Source organism: Cupressus sempervirens, chromosome 10 (assembly GCF_028749045.1).
Source record: "Cupressus sempervirens isolate cs-2001-9-10 chromosome 10, ASM2874904v1, whole genome shotgun sequence".
In the NCBI taxonomy this organism is placed as follows: Eukaryota; Viridiplantae; Streptophyta; class Pinopsida; order Cupressales; family Cupressaceae; genus Cupressus; species Cupressus sempervirens.
The window spans coordinates 899,850,412-899,872,455 of NC_143127.1; the positions used below are offsets into that span (position 1 = coordinate 899,850,412).

Genomic DNA, 22,044 nt, shown 5'->3' on the forward strand with positions numbered 1-22,044 from the left:
TGGAAGAAAAAGAGGAAGAAGACAAGGAGGAAGAAGCACATGAAGAAGACAAAGATGAAGAGGATCCAGTTAAAATTGTAGTAGAAGTGATTGCATCCCTTCCTCACTCTCCACTAAAGAATGTTACATCCACTATGGAGATAGCTTTTGCAAGTGAAATTGTGAGCACAATAGTTACATCAATTGCTCAATCTTCACCAACCTACTCCCAGCTCCAGGTATCTAAAATAGAGGTGCCAAGCACTTCATCTACCGAGTTGTCTATCACTTCTTCATCCACCAAGTCAACCTCCTTAGCTCCTTCATCATCAATGAGTGTAACAATAAGTTCCACAATTTTGTCTCCATCAATTCCAGTAAGTTCTATAGTTTTTTTTCATTAGCATCATCTGCATCCACCCTGATTCCAATCAGCTCAAATATTTCTATGGGTACTTTACCAAGTATGATACCATTTTTGAGAAGTGTTTTTGGTCCTTTTAATACTTCTATTGGCATTCAATCCTCAAGTCATATCCCAATTCTCACTACTAGCCCTTCTATCTCCACTATTGTGTCTATTCCTAAGGTAAAACCAGTCATCACAAAAGTCAAACAAAAGCATCCATTAGAACTTCTGATCATTAGAAAGGAAATTGCAAAAGATATTGACTTAGACACAGAGATAGTGATTCCAAAGATTGACTATGACAATGCTACCATTGAAGAGACAAGGTTAGCCGGTCAACTCATAGAGATGAAAGCTACACAAACATAGTTAAGATTAGAAAGGGATAAGGAATATAGAATAATTGAAAATGCCAAGAATATAATTATAGATGCTATAGGTGTTGAAGTGGATTGTACTCAACACATTTTGATTCAATTAGAAGAGGCTGTATAGAAATTTAATGAGGATTCTTCTGGACAAGAGAAACTTATTGAGAAAGCTGAAAATAAATTTGATAATAAGGTGCTAGAGCATATTGCTCAAAAGATAGCATTAAAGCAAGTTGAATTGTCAACAATTTTAGAAAATTTTGAAAATTCTTTTAATAATGTAGCATCACTTTTTGCTAAACTTTGTGATGTTTCTAGTTTTACCAAAGAAATAAAGGATAAGTTAAATAAGATTGAAATTGATATGCAATCAAGTGCATCCAAGTTGAAGGTGGACTCCTCCTCCACAACCTGCCATCACACCAAGATCAGATATTTGGTAGATGTACAGGAAAAACTATTGAGAGAGGAAGCTAGGATCTAGTCTACACTCATAGACATCCAAAACATGATCCTTCCTATCATGGACACAATGCAAAAACATCTTATTCATTGCAAAACATTGGTCCAAGATCATAACTTCTTAGTGGTTGATCACTTGATCCAATTATCAACAAAAGTTCAAATTGCTCTCTCCACCTATTAGATTTTGCAGCAGACTTGCGATAGTACTTTTGCAACCATCCTTAAGGTACATCAAGAATTTCTATCTCACTTTGGTGTAGCCATATAAATTGTATATATGCAGTCCTTTGGCATTATTGTCAAAAAGGGGGAGAAATTCAGAGATTCAGAGATTCAACATAATAAATGAGGAGAGTTATCACTATAAGTGATAGGGGGAGTTAGCACTTATTAGAGTTAGCATGTGTACATAAGTATCTTTGTATATACATTATTAGTCATCAAGAAGGTATATAGAAATGTATATGCAACAGTTCTACAAAGATCAATTTTGAAAAACCAAAATTCATTGAGTGAGGTAATATACATATGTTTTGGCTCATAAGTGTTTTGTTGCTAATGCCAAAGGGGGAAATTGTTGGCATTAAGTTATTATTGTAATTAGTGACACAACTTACTCAATTTTGAATGATTACCGACTGCATCACTCAGTCCATAGTGTATACTAAGCATTTAGTGGTTACCTTATAGGTTCATCACTTAAGTAGTTCATATCAAGCATTCATGAAGCTATTGAGTGGGCGTGCAACCTAGTAGTATCTACTGAGCTTCATAGTTTACACCAAACATCCCAGTATCTACCAAGCAGCTTGACTGTGTCATGGGAATCTAGTGTTTACTGTGTGATGGAAGTATAATGTTTACCGAGTGATGGAAGTGTAGTGTTTACCAAGTGAAATCAAGGTAATGAAGGATCCAATTTTTACTGAGTGACACTACATCTACCGAGTCACCTGTGGTTACTGAGTTTAGAACTACATCAAGTGATTAGTGTGGACTGAGCCTTCACTTCTACCGAGTGCATGACGATTCCGAGTAATGTAGTGGACGCCAAGTATCAGAAGGTCACCAAGTCAGTTCAGTGAACTCGAGTTATTTACTATTGGGCCGACTCAGTAATATTTTGTTCATTTGTTTTATGGCTGACCTTGCAATTGTAATTATTGGAATGGTATATATGTAATGTATTATATCATTTACAAGATGTATGGAAAATGGATGAGAATACTAAGAGAGGCATGTAATTTTTTGAAGTGTAAATACGAATTAGTAGAAGAGTAGAATATTCAACAAGGTCTACAAGGAGCAGTAAAGATTCATCAACCACAAGACGTGATCTATACTTCAAGGATGTAATCAGCAAATCAAGTTTGTAAGTAGATTCACGGTTTCATCCAAATAGGTGAATCAATTTTGTAAATCTTTTAATAGGGTAGACTTAACAGTCTTTGTATAAATCTCCTAATAGAGTGCATAGTTCAGTATATGTTTGTAAATCCTCTAACAAGGTGGACCTAGCAGTCCTTTTTGCTCCTAACAGGGTAGATCACCAGAAGTGGTCAATGTAAGCCTTAGCAGGCCAACTTCATACTTTAGTAATGAAGTATTATGGGCATCATCCCCAACCCAATTTTACTTTCTATTTGGAAGGTTTTTGGGTCACCAAATCACTGTTTACATGTGTTATAAAAGTACATTATCTCATATATCTAGTAGATTAAATGAATGAATTGAGAATAGTATATATAGTTAAAGTGCTAAATTGTTTTAAAAGTTTTGATGTTACTGATTCACCCCTCCCCTCTCAGTAACATATCATATCTTGAATATTTCCAACAATTAACAAGGGACACATGGTATCATAGTTACTTCCACTAGCATAATTCTTGAAGGGACAAGATGGAGTAGAGAAGAGGCTTACTATTAACAAGGGACCCATGGCATCATAGTTCCTGCCACTAGCATAATGCTTGAAGGAATGAGATGGAGTAGAGAACTATAGATTTAAGAAACCAGAATAGCATTTCATTTATAATTTTTTTTTATTAAACAAGACATTAATTTGTATGGAAGAGAATAGAAAATTAGAGATCATAATGTGAAACATTGGGCATTTGAGTTTGCTGCAATAACTTGCTAGGATAAAGAATTAGATAGCTTCTAATCCCAACCAAAACAGGAATAGGACAATCTTTAAATTGTAAAAAATGATATGAAACAATGATTTTGAAAAAATATCTAATAAATACAATTTGAAGAGGAGAATAAATAGGAAGCTAAAACTATTTGTGTACTTGTTGAAAAAGTTGTATCTTGTGAGAGATTTTTAAATACTTAAAGGATTTCTTTAGGGAAAATTTTTGAGAGTTTTGCACACCAATAAAAATATACAGTATATGAAATGAGAGAATAAAACTATTGAAAACATATTGATACAAGTATGATAAATGTGTTTCAATCATTGTTTTGTTAGTAGTGTCAAACCTACTATTTGCTAGTAAGACAACTACTTATATGATTTAAATACTATCACTTGTTTGATTGATGAAGATGATTTGATCAAATGATGTAACAATAACACCTAGAGGAAAGGTTGAGTTATGATATGAAAAGGAGTAACAGAATCAGGCTAAGACAATGATATTATAGTGCATTGATAATATACTTAAGGTTGCAAAGGTTGGTTACACTGAGTGAGATTAGAAGAGCAAGTTAAACAAAGTTTGCCTGCCAAGCTTGACTGAGTGAATAGTAGGTGCTGAGAAAAGTTAGTGCAAGTCGAGTAGAAAATTAGTTGGAACCAAGAAAAAGTCTATTTTAGTGTAAGCCAAGAAAAATAGTTAATTTCAAGCAAAGTTTAGTTAATGCCAAGCACTAGTAAACTTTAGTTCGTGCTGAGTGTTTTTACAATGGATATCGAGGAATGTAGTATGTGTCAAGTATCATAAACTAGTCAATGCCAAGTTTCAACATTATTAGAAAGATCATAAATTCAATGGATCTGAGCTCACAAGTTTGTTTTCTTGGATTGTGTGAACCATGTGGAAGATAAGATTGATGAGCTAGTGGCACATAATTCATGGTAAACCATTTTGAGGAGAATTCAAAGAGGATTGAAGGAGAAGTTTCTAGAAGGGACTAAAATGAAATAAGGGCTAGATTCATTGAATTCTACCTAATCTATCCTAACCCTAAATTGGACGATGGAGAATGAATGGAAAAATATCTTAATTCTCTATTTATAGAGATCGTTGGTCAAAAGTAAAGGTTGTCATATGTGAGAACCTAAGGAAGAAAAAGAGTCTAGGGTATTGCTTCATTCAGTAACCTAAGTGAAGAGTTTACATTGGCAAGTTAAGAAAGAAGACTTAAGGGTATGAATGCTTGAAGGGTGAACAAGCTATCAGAGCTGAAGTGTGTGAAAGCCAAGAAGAATGGAGGACTGAAATAGAGATTTGTATTCTGCAAATGGAGTTCTAAGCTGTTATCAAATCAAGCCTTATTGTTACTCTCTAATAATTGTAGAGATTAGGGAAAATCCTTTGGATTAAGGTTGACCTAACAGTCATTTGTAAATTCTTTAACCGAGTGACATTCCAAGTGAATGATCAGAAGTCCTCTAACAAGGCTCACTCCTAATAGGGTGATTGAAATCCTTTAACTGGGTCACATTTAATAGTGGGTATTGTAACCTTTAACAGGGTTGGCCTTTCATAGGGCATCACTTTAGAAGAGTGAGAAAGAGTAGCATGTTACTAGTGGTTTTTCCCAAACTGGGATTTCATGTAAATCATTTTATCAAGTGTGTTATTGAATCTGTTATGTTTCATGTTTACATTTTTGCAAATTGATTTGACAAGTAATCTACAAGTTTTGAGTGATTACATAATCTTATAGATGCATGCATGATGATAAATATTTTATGGGTTCATTGAGCTATGAAAAGTTCTATTTGTACATCTAGACCTTGAATAATTGATTCATCACCCCCCCCCCCCCCCCCCCCCCCCTCGCACCCCTCTCTCAGTTATCCTAAAGAATTCCAACAATAACTTGAAAAACAACATTGAAATTCACTTTTCTTACATAATCAACCATAAGCTCATCCATGTAATTTCAAAATATATTTTTTTAAACATATAATAAATTTATAAAACTATAACCTGTAAAAACATCCATAGAAAAATATTCAAAGCAACAAGAAAGTAAATTTTTGTCATAGAAAAATACTATATGTAAATTCCAATTATTTGAATTTTGAATATGTAAAATACATTTAAATTAAATATGAAAAAATAAAAAACATCATTTAAATGATATATTTATTAAGAAACAATATAATTTAAAAGAACACTATTACAAAAAAAAAAACCTACTTTTAAAAATATTAACTAACCTTCTTTTTTGAAGTTGTTAAAGGAGTTCATACATTCAACTATCCTACACACAAATCGTCACCCATTGTGGATGTTGGAAACTCTCTTCTTGGTGTTTGGACTTGTTGTAAACATAGATATATTTTATTGGAAAAGTATCTTAATCTAATCTATGATTAGAATTTTAGAAAAGGAATGAGCTATTTTTTAATTTTCTCTTGTTTTACTTAGGATAAAAGGATATATTTGAAGAAATGTAATTTTGCTATATTATTTCAGCTAAATAAATAGTAATAATTTTTTAAAAATACTAAGTTTGATATTATTTAATATAAATGAATATTATTACTTATCGAAACAATAAAAATGAATAATATTAATTATATATTAATATAGATTGAATCATTTAATTTATAATATGAAATTAGTTTATATTTTTAATTTTGACAAATGTTAGAACATATTGATGATAGAAAGAATCTTTCTTTTAATTAGATATGCATTAAATCTAACAAAGAAGGTGCATAAATTCTAATTATTGAGTTCTATAAAGATAATTATCTTATAGAATTCTTAGTACATTTTCCCATGATTATTGCAATAATTAATAAAATCTAAAGAGTGAAATTATATATCCAACATTAAGTATTGCTTACTTCTTTAAACATGTATTTGCAAATTGTTTTCCATGAATGAATAACAGTGATAATTAATTATCTATTATAAGTTTTTTTAAACAATTGAAATTTTATTTTCCTCTTCAAACAACTATATAATTTTATGCTAAAGCATACGACTGCATAGGTCACTAGGAGATTAATTTGGGGCTTATTGGTTGTAAAATTCACTTTTCTAGCCTGATCATGTTTCAAATTTTGCCAAATGTCCCACTTGATAGTGATCAAAAAACAAAAATTATTAGTCAACTCTAATCATTTTGTGCCAATATCAACCATTGCACAGAATAATCCAGATGAAAGTAAAACCAAGTTGTCACATTTAATGCGAAAAGGTACAACTGCACTTTCTCTCTCTCCAAATTTTGGCTTCAAAATTTGATTTTACTCCTTTCCTTTATTGGTGAGAACCAATAGAATCTTAGATAAATTGATTTTTTCAATTTTAGAAAATAAATGAAATAACAAACTATTTAGAATACCTTAAAGAAGAATTAAATTTAAAATTCTATTGTTGGAGGGAAATTAATTTTAGCACCTAAACGATGCTAATAGTATTCCTGCAAGAACTAATAATTACATATTCTAATAATACTTCTTAGAGTATTTGGTCAATGTGTTGATGTCTTGATGCAAGTTTTTCCACTTGTATTAGTACTATATTTTAGATACACACACCCAAACTTAGGGGTAAGCTCTTATTATAATGAAACAAAATGAAGCAAGGGTTAAAATTAATAAGTACACAGTACTTAGCCAATGTGTTGGAGTCTAGGTGTAAGGTTTTCCATTTGTATCAGTACTATATTTTAGACACACCCAAGATTAGCAAAAACTCTTATTTAAAAGAAAGAAGACAAAAAATAACAACTTGAAATCTAGGACCCAATTGAGTTATTCCTCGATGGCCTCCATCATCTCGCTAAAGAACTGAGTAAAACACTTGGCTAGAGCATTAGTATTTACATAACCCTTGGTGTCAATCACATCCAATCTTACACTTCCCATGTAGCTCACCATAGTCAGAAGAAGAGTCTGTATAACAAAACAATTTGTTATATCAAATAATATCCTTCCTAGGAAATATAGTTTAAAACTATCATATGCATAACCTAACAGATAGACTTCAAGCAATAGACACATATTCTTACACTAATAATCAAAATAAAAGTGGTAAGAATCTGTCTAATAGGTATTTGGTGAACAATTTTTAGTTAATGTTCTTTTTTCCTGATGGCCTCTAAATTACTTACTTGGGGAATCCCAAATACTAAAAAATAGATGCTCTTGATGGGAATTCGATTGAGTGTTATCTTATCTGTGGGGCAATCATATGTGATAATGCTAATGTTGTGTTTGCCAATGTGTTATACATGCCAGTAGTAGGTGCCTACAATATTTAATAGTAGAAGCTTTAATTCAGCCTAAAATGCTCTTGTCCTACAGATGTAATGAAATCGAGTTCAGCATAAACCACATACCCATGGGCCTAGATAACTGAGTAGTTTTCTAGTGATGAAGACTTCGAGTGACATTTTCTTTCTATCTATGATTTGGTTTGTTCTTCATGCGAAGTCAAATGGACTATCTACATTAGTTATAGGCATAGGGATTTGTAACATCCCAATGTGGTTTCCCCATGGTGCTTGATTATTAAGTTTCATCATTTCTTTTATATCCTACAAAAATCCACAATATAAGTAGGTTTTCTCATAGTCCAATTGCAGCCAATCAACTAGGTGCATGTGTATATATCTTTTATTAATAGATTTGTCTATCTATGATAAGTAGTTAACAATTTTATTGGAGAAATATGTGATAGAAAATTTATAACTTTTTTATAATATTTTTTTATAATTTTTAGAATATTATTTATGGTTATCAGATCTCACTTTAATGATTTCTACTAAATGAAAAAATTGATTTAGTCATGATATTAAAAATATAGTTCTTTGTATTTAAAAAAAGAGAGGAAAATGTACTATTTTTTAAAAGCCACTCTATATTTCAAGAAAAATTAGACTAAATATCTAAGAGTGATGATGGTCATTTTATTACATATCTTTCTTTTAAGTTGAAAAAATATAATTTAATAACAATGTTTGAAACATTATCACAGGATCTTATTATTTCTCTATTAATTATTAGCAATTAATGCATACTGATAATATTTAATTTTATGAATAGCATTAGTATCAAGAAAAATACTAAATACTATTATTCAGCCTTGATGCTGAAATAATATCTTTATGCCGAGAGGCATTCTATACAGTCACAGCACAAATACCCAGCATGAGAATATGCCAAAAAAGATTCTTCGTCAGTAAAAAGAATTGGGAGTAGTTACAAACTTCCAAATGAAATATTAAAAAAGAATTCCCAAAATAATAGCTAGCCGAAATAATAGGAAGCCAAATGGAGGCCGAAATAATAGGCCCAAAATAATAGGACACGAAAAAGCAGGACCAAAAAAAATAGGGCCCGAAAAAGTAGGGATCAAAAAAATAGGGTTGAAATAATTTCAATATGTTTTTTTTTTTTGTTAAATATAATTTTGCATGCACATTCATGCTTATTTTTTGTGAGGAGTGGGGGAATTTGAAACAAATTTGTGGAATGTAAAGAGATGTCTATTGGGGGATACGAGGAGCCTCTCAGAAGTTATAAAACCAAGGCTCCTCATTTCATTTTCATTTTATGTTTTGCAGGAAGGAAGAGGTGGAGGTTATTGGAGGATTAGATTGGAGTTTTTGAATAGGAGTAGATTGAAATTTTGGAGTAACATTTTTGTAGGTGAGATTTCTATTTTTTATTTACATTTTCATTTAGATTTAGATGTAGATGTAAATTGAAATTCAAAATTAGTTATAATATTCTACTTTGATTTAGATTTCAATTTTAATTAATTTCATTTAGATTTAGAATTCTATTCATAACTATTTAGGCTTGCATTTAATAGTTTAGTCTTGCATGTTTGATTTAGATTTAGATTTGTATTCAAAATCTATTTCATATATCTATTTTATAATACTTTTCATTTACATATTTTAAAAGTGCATGTTTCAAATTAGTTTTATATTTGCACGTTTCATATTAATTTTAGATTTGCATATTTCAAAATAGTTTTGGTTTGCATATTTTAGATTTGAATGTTTCACAATAGTTTTACATTTGCATGTTTCTAAGTATTTATATTTTCATGTTTCAAAGCATAATTTTATCATTAATTTGGATGAGAATGCCACCATATCAATACAATTTATATTTTATTAAAGTTAATGATTTATTTAAAGTAGATAAATCATATATTTAGTATATATTTTATCATTATTGAATTATAAAATAAAATAAAATTCTTGAAATAATAGCTAGCCAAAATAATATTAAGCCAAATGGATGCCGAAATAATAGGATCTGACAAAATAAGGCCAAAATAATAGAACCTAAGAAAATAGGGCTGAAATAACTTAATTAAAATTTTAAATATAAAACATTTTCTTTTTGTTAAATATATTTTAGCATGCACATTCATGCTTATTTTTTGTGAGGAGTGGGGGAATTTGAAACAAATTTGTGGAATGTCAAAAGACATCTATTGGGGGATATGAGGGTTCTCTCATAAATTATAAAACAAAGTCTCCTCATTTCATTTTCATTTTGTGTTTTTGCAGGGAGGAAGAGATGGAGATTATTGGAGCAATTAGAGTATTTGAGCAAGAGTAGATTAAAGTTCCATATAGTTTAGCCTTGTATGTTTGATTTAGATTTAGGATTCAAAAACTATTTGATTTAGATATTTGATAATACATTTCTTTTGCAAATTTTTTACGTGCATGTTTCAAAATATTTATATTTTTAATGTTTCATAATTAAATTTAATCGTTGATGTGGACAAGAAGGTCATCTTATCAATAAAATTTGTATTTTATTAAAGTTAGTGATTAATTTATAATAAATGAATCATATATTTAGTTTATATTTTGTCATTAGTTAATTAGATTATATATGTGTTTTATTTATATATTTTTCATACTATATATAGATTTTATTAATATTTATGTTTCCAATGTTTGAAAAGTGGAAGACAATGCCACCATATTTCAGACATTACAATCTAACTATTTCATTTGAAATAGTTTTGATTTTTATTTATGTTATTTTGAACATTATTCATTTGAAAGAATTTATGTTAACTATTAATACTTTTTCATTATGATTATTTCCATATGTTGATTTTTGTTTATAAGTTTGCACGTTCCTATTTGAGTTATGGATACCTCGAATAGAGAATCAAACATTATTGGATTCTAGAGCCTAACTACTTCAATGATCTCAAATGATTTCTTCAAGATTGAGCTTGACAAATGCCTACAAATAATTAAAGAGGCGCATACAACTATAATTAAAGTTGTAGAGAAGCAATATTTCAATTGACTATGTTGAGGAAATGGAAGAAATGTATATGGAAGATGCATAAAAATTTTTGTGTGACACATCTACAAAAGTGGATGGGTTTCCCTCAATGATGAAAGAAGTATTTCACAATCATTGTTCAAATAAAGGTCACAAAAGAATCCTAATCATTGAAGAATGTGACATGTATTTAGACCATCACAGATATATTTTTTGTATATAGTTCATTCTTGTCTCCGGTTTCAAATTTTTACTTCTAATTAGTTGTATTGGAAATTTTATTTCCCCATTGTTCAATGTAACTTTCATGGAAAAGAGAACAAGACAAAATAAATTTATTGTTGTACGAAAAATTTCTTCAATGAATGTGGCTACTAAATATATTGATTAAGAAAGAAAATCAGAAGTCTAAATAGATTCCTTAATGGTAAGGAGATTTATTGATTACAATTCTTAATCATTGCAATAAAAATTGCATTAGCATTATTAAAAATTCAACAATATATAATGTTCTCACATCATCATGGAGAAATAATTTTCATAAAATTGAATCTTATATATTCTTTCACACTTTTAACATCATTTGAATTTTTGTGTTGGGACTTATAACTTCCCTTTCATGAATTAATTTTTCCACTATTCGAGTCATTTGTATAACATATATCCCAAATTTTACCATAGTTGTACTCCAAATACTCCAACACTACACCTAAATCTCATACTTCCCTTAACCATGTCCCTTATTTTAGTGGAACATTTAACCACTTATTAACCCTAACCTAGAGAGAGAGAGAGAGAGAGAGAGAGAGAGAGAGAGAGAGAGAGAGAGAGAGAGAGAGAGAGAGAGAGAGAGGGAGAGGGGGAAAGAGAGAGAGAGAGAGAGAGAGAGAGAGAGAGAGAGAGAGAGAGAGAGAGAGCATACCTGTAGAAAAGAATGAGCTCATATCATGTTTCTTATAGAGGCATGTTTTATGTTGGGTGTATCTAGAGATTAGAGAGACAGATTAGGGGGCATTACTAGAGACTACAAAGAGAGAGGGTATATTTAGATAGTGGGGGGATATATTAATGGGTGTAGTTAGAGAGAGAGAGAGAGAGGGAGGGGGGGGGGGGGGGGGGTGGGGAGAGAGAGAGGGGGGGTGGGGGCGGGGGTGGAAGAATTACATTATTAAAAAGGTTAATAACTTATATCACAATAGCACTAATCATGGGCACTATAATAGAACTAACCCATATTAAAATATAACTTGTTAGTTAGTAAAGTGTAATAATAGCACTAACATCAGCTATAATATGATTAGTAACCCAAAAAATATCTTAACCACAATAATAATATAAACCCTAACTCTAACTCTAACTCTAACTCTAACTAGATAATTCTAATTTTAACCCTAACCCTAACTCTAACTCTACCTCTATCTCTAACTTTATTTCTCCCCCTAACCCTAACCTTAATCCTTTATAATCCTAAATCTAATGCTAATTCTAACCCTAACCCTAATTCTAGCCCTAACCCTAAGCCTTACTATAACTCTAATCCTAACTCTTATTCTAACTCTAATGCTAATTCTAACCCTAAATCTAACCCTAATTTTAACCCATATTCTAACTCTAACCCTAACTCTAACTCCAAATCTATCTTTAACCCTAACCCTACCCCTAATTCTAACCCTAACTCTAACTCTAACTCTAACCCTAACTGTAATTATAACTCTAACTCTAATTGTAACCCTAACACTAACCCTAACTCTAACCCTAATCCTACCCATAATCCTAATCCTAACACTATGTATAATGCTAATCCTAACCCTAACACTATATGTAACTCTAATTCTAATCCTAACCCTAATTCTAATTATAAACCCAATACTAATTCTAACCCTAACTCTAACTCAAAACCTAAATCTAACCCTAACTCTAGCCCTAACCCTAAACTTAACCCTAACCCTAGCTCTATCGCCAACTTTAACTCTAACTTGATCCCTAACTCTAACTCTAATTCTAACCCTAACCCTAACTCTAGCCTCAATTCTAGCCCTAATTCTAACCCTAACACTAACACTAAAACTAACACTAATTATAACCATAACCCTAATGCTAACCCTCACTCTAACCATAACCCTTATGCTAACCATAATCCTAGCCCTAATTCAAACCCTGCCTCTAACTCTAACTCTTGTTCGAATTCTAATTCTAACTCTAACTCTAGCCCAAATTCTACCTCTAAATCTAACCCTAACCCTAACCCTAATTCTAACCCTAACTTTATTTGTAACCCTAATTTTAGCCCTACCCCTAATTGTTACCCTTACCCTAACTCTAGCTCTAACTCAATCTATAACTCTAATTCTAACCCTAACCCTAATTCTAACTCTAACACTAATTGTAACTCTAATTCTACCCCTAATCCTAACCCTAACCTATATAACCCTAACTCTAACCCTAATTATAACCCTATCGCAAATTCTAGCTCTAACCCTAACCTAATTCTAACCCTAACTATAACTATGTTCCTAACTCTAACCCTAACTATAACTCTAACTCTAATTCTTACCCTAACCCTAACCCTAATCCTAATTCTAACCCTAACTCTAACTCTAATGCTAATTCTAATCCTAACCCTAATTCTAACCTTGATTCTTACCCTAGATCTAACTCTAACTCTAACTCCAACCCTAATTCCAACTCTAACTTTACCTCTAATTCTAACCCTACCCCTAATTCTAACCCTAACTCTAACTCTAACTCTTTTTGTAACCCTAACCCCAATATTAACCCTAACACTAACTTTGACTATAATCCTACCCCTACTCCTAACCCTAACACTATATATAACTCTAACTCTAACACTAACCCTAATTCTAATCCTAATCTTAGCCCTAACTCTTACCCTAACCCTAAATCTAATTAGGTAACTTTACCCTAACCCTAATCTAACCCTGACGACAACTCTATCTCTAAATTTAACTCTAACTCTAACTTGAACCCTAACTCTAACTCTAATTCTAACTCTAACTCTTATACTAAGACTAACACTACCTCTAATTTTAACTCTAACTCTAATTGTAACCCTAATCCTAATGCTAATCCTAACCATAACCCTAATACTAACCCTAACCCTAACCCTAATGCTAACCCTAACCCTAACCCTAACCCTAACTCTAACACTAATTATAATCCTAACCTTAATTCAAACCCTAAATATAACCCTAACTCTAACTCTAACTCTAACTCCAACCCTTATTCTAACTCTAATTCTAACTCTATCTCTAACCAAAACCCTAACTCTTATTCTAACCCTAACACTAACCCTAACTATATTTGTAACCCTAATTCTAACCGTCACCCTAATTCTTACCCTTTCCCTAACCCTAAATCTAGCTCTAATCCTAATTATATTTCTAACCCTAATTCTAACCCTAACTCTAATCCCAACTCTAGCTCTAATTTTAAACCTAACCCTAACCCTAACTCTAACTCTAACCCTAACTCTAACTCTAACCACGACTCTAACTCTAGCTCTAATTGTAAACCTAACCCTAACAAGAACCCTAACTCTAATTCAAACCCTATCCCTTACCCTAATTTTCATCCTAATGCTAACCCTAACTCTAACTCTAAACCTAACCCTAACCTTAACACTAACCCTAACCTTAATTCTAACCTTAACCCTAACCTTAACTCTAACTCTAACCCTAACCCTCACCTTAACACTAACCTTAACCATAAACATTATGTTGTCCCTAACTCTAACCCTAAATCTAACTCTAGCATAAGTGGACTCTAACCATAACCCTAACCCTAACTTTAATCTTGGCTCAAAACTTTTCCTTAAACATAACTCTAATCCGAACCTTAACCATAACCATAACTCTAACCCTAATCTTAACCATAAACATAACTCTAACAATAACCATAACCATAACTCTAGCCCTAACCTTAACCATAACTCAAACCCTAACCCTAATTCCAGCCCTAACCCTAATGCTAACCCTAACCCTTATTCTATCCCTAAGTTTAACATTAACTGTAATGGTAACTTTGTCCCTAACCATATTCTATGTTTAACTATAACATTTTACATTACAATATGCCAAAAAGAAAATTACTTCTTTTAAAACCATAATCCTACCCGTAACTCTAACCCTAACTGTAAATCTAACTCTACAATAATTAGACTCTAATCCTAACCCTAATCCTTAGTTTAACCTTCACTAAAACCATAACCTAACCCTAACTCTAACCTTAACCCTCACTCAAAACTTTAACTCTAACCTTAACCCTTACTTTAATCTAGATGAAAACCATAGCCCTAACCCTAACCCTAACCTTAACCCCGACACAAACCCTTACCCTAACCTTAACCCTGATGTAACTCTATTTACAACCCTAACTCTAAATATAAACCTAACCTTAACCATCACCCTGAAACTAACCCTTTCTCTACCCCTTTCTCTAACTCTAACCATAAATCTAATTTTAACCCTAACCCTAATGCTAATGTCGACTCTAATTGTAACTCTAATCCTAACCATAACTCTAACCATATCCATAACTAAAACCCTATCAATAGCCCCAACCCTAACACTAACCCTAACCCTAACTATACCTCTACTCTTCAATATAACATTTTACATAACAATATGCTTAAAATAAAACTGAATTAAAGTGATGCAAATAAACACCACATATATAATTTTAAAAAAAATATTCAAGAATAATTTTATAGTAAGTTTACACTATTACATTTTTATAGTAAGTTTATACAATTGTATTTAAAAAGAAATAAAAAATTCAGCACTAACCTTTAAAAAATAGAAAAAAATTTAAAAATACTTTTCCTGTTGCGTCGCGATTGCCACTACCTTATATATACCTCTATGTATATTATGCTGAGAGTAATCATTCTCGAAAGCCTATTTTCATTTTCATAAATCCCAACTCTAATTAAAATAACCTTGGGATTAAATGAAAATAGGCGCCTCGAGAATGATTACTCTCGGCATAATATATATAGAGGTATATATAAGCTAGTATAAATTTCTTTTCTAACAAGATGGAGAGATATTGTATAGTACCTTCAATCCAAATAGTGCTCTTGTGTTCATGAATACAATTCCTCTTACTCTTGACTTCTCCATTTCCGTCTCGACTTGTGTTGCTTCTGCAAAAGATATTTATTATTATTACTCATTAGTCACAATTAATATAATTAATATTCATTGTGCGCACCGTGAGAAAGAGTTGTCTCAAGGTATCGTTGAAATCCAATGAATACAACACCCATTACAACATCATTAACCGTCTGCAAAAGTGTTTTACCCAAATAAGCCCACCATAATGAAAATAAATGTTTGGAAAGATTAATCATATAATAGTGATATATCAAATGAGAGTTCGATGAAGTGGTTACCCCTCCAACAAATTTTTTTTTTGTTTTGACGTCTTCCGTGTGGAAGGTGACAGAGGATATGAATTTGGGAAGCATTTCAACACCGGGAGGCCCACGAAAGAGTAACTTGCTATCATTCATCCATATGATTCTAAGAAAGCTACTAACTAACTAACTAGCTACTAACTCAGCTCCAATCAACGAGGTAGATATCTTCCATCCAAACTATAAAGTTGACCAATTTTTGAAGGATCTAAAACATTACGAATTTCTTTGAAAATTTCAGTGAGTTTGTAGTCGAAAACAACAAAAAACTTACAAAAAAATCACCAAATTTTCGTGAATTGAAAAAAAAAAGGTTGAATTTTGTTTTGTCTTTAGTGCATTTTGAATGGAGATTACCCTATCCTATAATGTGCACAGTGATTGCCTCATATTGATAACTGTTACATGTTGTGCCCTACCAAATATTTGAATTTTAATTACTTACTCGACCAATGGTCACTTCTCGGTTTAATGTTATTTTAAACATCCCCAAGAATATCTAAAAAATTGAATGATTGAACCTTATGATATTCCTTATTTCCTAGGTATATTTCTACAGGCCTACAAGTCCCCCATCGTCGGATTGAAGATATCTACGGTTGGCGCTATCTTGCTATGGGAAGTTGCATGTTGTTTTGCCATAGCGACATAGCACCTTTTGGCTGCATGGCCGGTGGGTCCTCCTTTTCCTTGTTCTTTCTCTGGCACTGACTTTTGATAGATATCCGGAGGGCGCTATGGCGCTATTGAAAAATCTGTGCTCCTTGCCATTAGAGACATAGCACCCAGACAAAAAGTGATCCTGTGGCAACATCAGAAGAAAGGTGGGTCCCAAGTATGTCCTGTTGGATACCAGTGATGAAATTTGACACACACGCTAGGACCTCAGGCAATGTGGAAGGATGACTGTTCTTGAAATGAGGCTTTGATTCATTGCCAACTAGGCAGTTCGTTGATGTCAGTAGTTACTTGGAACCATGCCTCTTTCAAACACATGAAGATTTCCTCACCCTCGGATCAGCCTGGATCAATGGTGGGCATTATCTTGCTATGGAAAGCTACGAGGATATTACCCATAGCTACATAGCGCCTCGATAACGTGTGCCATAGATGACATCATGGGCCTACCCTTCTCTAAAGTAATATTATGGCTCATCCTTGGTGGCAGTTATTAGGTGGGTCATAGTATAGTGGTGATATTTCATTGGTCCACTGAGCCAACCTGGTATGCAGTCACGTAATTTTGTTGATATGTCAGATCTAAGGAAAATCAACGGTGAGCGCTATCTTGCTATGGGAAATTGCTCAGAGGATACCCATAGTGACATAGCGCCATTGTGCCATGTGGATCAGTAGGTCCAGGTGTCGCCAAGATGAAGATGCCAAGTTGTGCCAGGTGGTCGCCAAGTGTTTTATGGGCCCATAATTTTGAGGAGATAGCGTAGTAATATGACAAGTCTTCACGATCGTCAGATCTAAGAAAAATCAACGGTGGGTGCTATCTCGCTGTGGGAAATTGCTCAGAGGATACGCATAGTGACATAGCACCTCGGTGATGCGTGGCAGGGTGGGACTAGGTATTGTGAAACTACCGGTTGGTACCAGTTTTGATCATGGGGTCTAACCAGGGGATAAACAGTAGTTAAGACATTGATAGTTAACGACAGTAGTTAAAACAATTATCGTAGTCAAAGTTTTAGCAAGACCACCACAGTCGGGGTTAAGGTGGCACGGTTAGTCCATAGGCGTGGACAAATTCAATAGGACCCACGGTGTGGAAAAATGAAATGAGCTTGTTGGACCACGTGGCTCATCCTGCTTATGATTTCAGTTTGACTCAATTGACTTGCTGATTCACGAGCCAAAAAATGATGGAAAACCAAGGTTATCTTGCAAATCTGATCTTTGTGATTGATCCCAACCACCATGAAATGAATGCTAGACAAGGAAGAACACTCCACCCCTCTGATCCAATCCATCTACCTAGTCAGAATGACTTAATGGCACCGTTTCTGTCCTCTCAAGGAATTATTTGACACAGAAGATCAGATATCATTGCATTTGGATCCATATCCAGATCAGATTTCCTCCATGATTGTTCTTTGTAGGACTTAATGGCAAGTTTTTGTGAAGTAATTACAGTTGGAGGATATCCCAGTTATGTCTGAACTATAAAGACAATTTTTGTAAATTTTGTCCAGGTCGATCATTCTCTATTGTTCTCTATTGTTGCTCTGCAATTTCAGTGTAAAAATTCTCTTTGTCTTTGAACCGAATGATATTCTACCTTATCTCCTTCAGCCATTGGTGTGGAAGTGCAAGAACTCTTTGCCTCTTATTGGTGTTTTGTAGAGATCTACGATCTGCATGACTATATCTCCTTGGCTTATGAATGATAATATAAGTGAATCTCTCTTTCCTTGTGTCATTCATCTTGGTCTTCTGATCTGCATGTGATTATTAGATTAAAACAAGTCTGAATGTGTATATCATTAGTCTCATTCTAGTGCAATAGTGCATATATGGGCAGAGTTTGTTCCAAACACTCTATTTTGGTGCATCACCTCTTAGATTAGATTAGGTAGATTCACTTTCATGCTCTCCTTCTCTCTTTTCCTCCCCAAGATTAGTTAGGTGCATCCTGATAGTAAGAGGAAGCCAACCTTCTTTGGAGACTCAACCTCATAGTTCAAGTCCCACAACTTGGAGGTTGTTTCCATTTTTCACGAGGTTCTCCTTAGGTAACAACTTTGGAAATGGGTGCAGACTTCAGTGAAAACAGTTTTGACACACCCGGTGGGACAACCTTTAAGAAAATTTCAAGCCTACTAGTGTCAAAAGGGAAGATTTCAAGATCAATACTGAGGATATGGGACAACCATAGCCCTAACCCTAACCCTAACCTTAATCCTGACTCAAACCCTTACCCTACCCTTAACCTTGATGTAACTCTATATACAACCGTAACTCTAAATATAAACCTAACCTTAACCATCACCCTAAAACTAACCCTTTCTCTAACTCTAACCGTAAATCTAATTTTAACCCTATCCCTAATGCTAATCCTGACTCTAATTGTAACTCTATTCCTAACCATAACTCTAACCATATCCATAACTCAAACCCTAACAATAGCCCCAACCCTAACACTAACCCTAACCCTAACTATACCTCTACTCTTCAATATAACATTTTACGTAACAATATGCTTAAAATAAAACAGAATTAAAGTGATGCAAACAAACACCATATATATAATTAAAAAATAAAATATTCAAGAATAATTTTATAGTAAGTTTACACTATTACATTTTTATAGTAAGTTTATACAATTGTATTTAAAAAGAAATAAAAAATTCAGCACTAACCTTTAAAAAATAGAAAAAATTAAAAAAATACTTTTCCTGTTGCGCCACGATTGCCACTAGCTTATATATACCTCTATATATATTACACCGAGAGTAATCGTTCTCGAGGTGCCTATTTTCATTTTAATAAATCCCAACTCTAATTAAAATAACCTTGGGATTAAATGAAAATAGGCACCTCCAGAATGATTACTCTCAGCGTAATATATATAGAGGTATATATAAGCTAGTTTGACCATTTTCCTTATCTCTCTTGGGTATCTTGAAAGCCATCAAAGGAATATATTACAACTTATAAATGACAACAATTAACTATAAAGTCCCAACATTGTTCATCTATCGCAATATATTTATCCAAAGATCTTTCTAAACAGATTTTTGAGATAGTAATAGATGTTGAAAAAAAATAAGGATAAGGAGACTTTTAGATGTAGCAAATAATTAATCTACCAATTCTGTACATCTCTTGAATTCATAAATATTTAACTTCACTTAAAGAACTTTGATGGTTTCCACAAGATGTCCAATGGGGTTAGAATAACTGGTGTAGTGTACAAGATCATCAATAATAAAGACAATAAAGAAAATTTGTTCTATTAATTTAATTTGAGCCTTTCCGACCATCTTATATCGAGAAGAAATTAGGTATTTAGTTGTACTGAGTTTAATGAAAACTATGACAAATTTGTTATTCACCAGCTTTTCTCTTGTAAAAATTGCCGAAGAGAGTTGGTATTCACTTTTCTCGACTTTTAATGAAAACTTTGACAAACTTGTCATTCTATTCAACGCTAATATTTAATGCTCATTAAGAAAATATTAGTGCAGTTTTTATATATAAAGCTTTGTTAACTATGGCATTACAGATAATAAAATTTGATTGAAGAAAAAGATTTAGTCATATCCTAATTAACCACCTTCCTCATTGAAGTCCAAAAAAACATATAGAAATCCATCAGTGGAGTAACTACTTCATCCATGACTCTTTCATATCTATATGCTACAGATTTAATCTTTATCAAACATTGCTCATTTGGGTAAAATACTTTTGCAAACAGTTAACGATGTTGTAATGGGTCATATTCGATTATTTTCAATGATACCTCGAGGATACTCTTTCTCATGGTGGGTGTAAAGAATGTTCAAAATTTTAACTATAATTATAACTTGTGTACATTTTGGTATAATAAAATCAATGATATATATAATAATTGGTAATTATACAAACTTTCGCAGGAGAAGTGGCCAATGAGATAGCGAAGTCAAGCATAAGGGGATTCTATTCATGAACACAAAAGCACTGTCAGGATTGAAGGTATTTATAAAATTAAATATTGTCACACTATACAATATTTACCAATAAGTAGTAGATAAATAATTACGTTGAGTGGCATTCTATATCATAGGAGCACAAATACAAATTCTAGAATGGGAATATGTCAAAATAGATTCTCTGTCAATAAAAAAAAAAATGGGAGTAGTTACACACTAATTTAATTAAAAAATATTTAGTAAATGCATTTTATTTCACCATGGCCATGTCGCACCTTATAAAATAATAAAACAAAAATTTATTCCTAAAATAATAGGGCCCAAAATAATAGGATGACATATGCTCATCCTAAAATAACTAGGTGACACATGGTTGTCTTGAAACAATAAACCCCAAAATAATAGGGTGACACATGGTCATCCTTAAATAATAGGGTGGCAAATGACCATACCAAAATAAAAAGGTTGAAATAATAGGACCCTAAAAACATTTGAAAAAAAGGCAATAAAGAATTAGAAATAAACTAAAAAATAAAATATCCTTAATTGTTATAAATACTACATAAAAGAGGTACCAGATCATGGTGGCAAAGTACCTAGACTTGTGGGACCCAGACAGAATCTTGACGGTGGCCAACACCTTTAGTGGCTCACATTTTTGGAGACAAAAATGGGAATGTCATAAGATTCTCACAAGCACCTCACATAGAGGATTGTAAATGGGCAAAGGGTGAGATTTTGGAGGGACTCCTAGAATGGGGACTTGTCTGTTGACTCCTTCTCAGAAAAATATTCTATTAATCAGATGGAAGCCATGAAGGGTCAGTGGGTCGCAGACTACATGTTGTTTGAATCCCAGTCTTCCTCTAGGGCTAATTGGAGGATCATAGGAGCAACCACTTCTGCTAATAGTATTACATTGCAAACTTTGTTATCGTGCAATAGGGCTTTGTTCATCATCCAAAGATTATTTAATCTAGTCTACTTCCAAATCAGATGGATACAAGGTCAATCTTGGTTATGAACTACTAAGAAAAAGGCAAATCGACACATATTGGCCATCAAAGCTTTGTTGGGTCAGATGGTCATTAGCAAAGGTAGGGGCTTTTCTTTGGGTTGCTTTGCATGGTAAGACCCTGACTGGTAGCAGATTGAAATTGATTGGTATTGTAGGTCCAAACTGATGCATTCTCTATGAGAAGGAAGAGGAGATAATAAATCATTTTCTTTTTTGGTGCCCCTATGCATGTGAATGCTAGGAATGACAGCTAGAACAA

At 32.8% G+C, this 22,044-nt stretch overlaps 1 pseudogene; it reads right to left on the reverse strand.

The window, feature by feature from the left end:
- Positions 1 to 7,171: 7,171 nt before the first annotated feature.
- The window catches only part of LOC149536906 (wax ester synthase/diacylglycerol acyltransferase 1-like), a 57,570-nt pseudogene continuing 42,697 nt past the window's right edge, over positions 7,172 to 22,044 (reverse strand).